Here is a 2,641-nt window from a genome sequence, read left to right on the forward strand (position 1 = left end):
AAGAAATGTAATATTTTGACATGTACTTTTATTTATGTTCCTAAAAAATATACTGTCTAATATAATTATTATAAGAGAAAATTTCACTCCCCTCTCATGCGGATGCTAAAATGATACTTTCATTCTCTCTATTTTATAAATGTACATTCTCCTCCCTTTTAACTTTTAAAAAATCTCCTCTTTAATCTATTTTAAATTTTTTGTGTTAATTAATACTAACTTTATCCATTTTTTAAGAAAAAATAAATTATTTTTTAAAAAAATACCCATTAACAAAAATTTTATTTTTTATCTTTAAATTTTGCTTACCAAAATACCCTTTAATAAATTATTTTTTTATTGATTAAATTATACTTTTACCAAAATATTTTTAAAAAAATTAATAATTAAATTATTTTTTTCTAAGATACCTACCCTTCAATAATTTTTTAATTATTAAATTATAATTTTACTAAAATTTTTGTTAATAATTATTTTTATATTTACTATTAATTTTTTGATATCAATATATATTATTTTAACATTAAATAAAAAAATCTTACCACTGTTAATATGTATAACAATTAATATATATTGATATTGAAAAATAATCTTACTAAAAATTTTTATTTAATGTTAAAATAATATATATTGATATCGAAAAATTAATAGTAAAATATAAAAAAATTGTTAACGAAAATTTTGGTAAAATTATAATTTAATAATTAAAAAATTATTGAAGGGTATTTTAAAAAAAATAATATAATTATTAAATTTTTTTAAAAATATAATTTAATCAATAAAAGAATAATTTATTAAAAGATATTTTGGTAAGCAACATTTAATGATAAAATTTAAAATTTTTGTTAATAGGTATTTTTTTTTTAAAATAATTTTTTTCTTAAAAAATGGATAAAGTTAACATTAGTTAACACAAAAAGTTTTAAATAGATTAAAGAGGAAGTTTTTTAAAAGTTAAAAGGGAGAGAAATGTACATTTATAAAATAGAGGAGAGAAGAGTGTCATTTTAGCATCTCGCAAGAGAGAGGAGTGAAATTTCTCTTATTATAATTACCAAAAAAATTAATCATATGTACAATTAAGGATGTCTTTATTAATGAACAATATAAGGCACACTATTATGTATCCGTACGAGGTATATATTTAGCCCCAACATTTGTATCATAATAACTATTATTAATTATAAATTAGACCCCTAAACACAACTTTCAGAGGCATGTATGTGTTGCTTGTTGGTATTTCTCTATATGGTAAGTACAAGTATCAATCATATAAACTGAATCATATATTCTATTCGATATAAGTGAAGGATTACCTTACGAAATTAAAGTGAAAGATTTGAGAGTTAGATATTACCTTATTTTAATCATACAACTAATAACCAAAATTTAAGAGACTCTAAAATGAATCTAGATATATACGACTATGATCAATAAACAATGACAAGAAGCCCCACGACACCTTTTTGCTACACCAACTTACAAGTTAGAAAATTACTTTTAATTTTTAAAAAAAGGAGTGAATTTTATGCAGGGCAAAAGCTACATATCTTTCATATAGATCCAAGAGCTAGCATAATAGTAATAATTTAATAAATAATAATATCTAATTAAAAGAAATTTTATATTTTAAAAATATTATTCATATATTAAAATTAATTACTAATATATTTATATATTTTTTAATATGTATTTATATTTTAATATATATTTTATATTGAGTAGATTTTGATGAGTAATTTTAGTATAATTAATTATATTTTTATATATATTTTATATTAATAATTAATTTGAATATATAAATTGTTTAAGCGATAAATATTAAATTTTTAATTTAAATAAAAAAAGCCCTGGTGCATGTTGTTACTTAAAATGTTTTTAAAATGAACGGTATAGCCGTATAGGCATTCCCGGTGTAGTAGTGTACAGAGTAAAGACCAATCAGAAATTGAAAGGTGGTCAAACTACTCACTCAATAAACAACTCCAGTCAAAAGGTGATGTTATCACTTATCAATCACCAAAATCCAAATCCACTGTTCACACAATTTCCCAACTCAATCTTACCTCCGTTACTCTGGATCTAGGATTAGAAAGAAAGAAAATCTTCAATTGTGATAAGATAATTATCACTTTATTAGACTCCAATGTCAATTTTACCTCACTCTCATTAGAAACCGCAGGATTTGAGTAGTACTAAATTATCTAAATATTTATAAAAAATAAAAATGATAGACGCAAACAATTACATAAATTTGCTTTTCTTTTCTTTTTTGTCTCAAAGCTTGATCAACATCTTATATAGTTGTTAGTAGGTTACATTTAAGACATATTATAAGAAAGGAATAAACGATAAAATTTAAATTTCTCCAATTTAGCAGTTTTTCAAAAAATTAAATTGTAATAGTACTCGGAAGTTCACGACAGATTAGTAATTGAGTAGTCGGATTGAAGAATAACTTACCAAAAAAGAAAGAAGCAGTTGTCCGGATTTGCCACATTAAGAAGTCTAGTTGTTTGGGGTCAAAGAAAATTAAAAATGAAAAATAATAAAAAAATCAGTCATGTTCTGCAACTCTTGTTCCATTATTCACTCCCTCAACAACTCCTTCACTGTAGTCTGTATCTGTACACACATTCAT

The sequence above is a fragment of the Arachis ipaensis genome, chromosome B10 (genome assembly GCF_000816755.2).
Source record: "Arachis ipaensis cultivar K30076 chromosome B10, Araip1.1, whole genome shotgun sequence".
Lineage (NCBI taxonomy): Eukaryota > Viridiplantae > Streptophyta > Magnoliopsida > Fabales > Fabaceae > Arachis > Arachis ipaensis.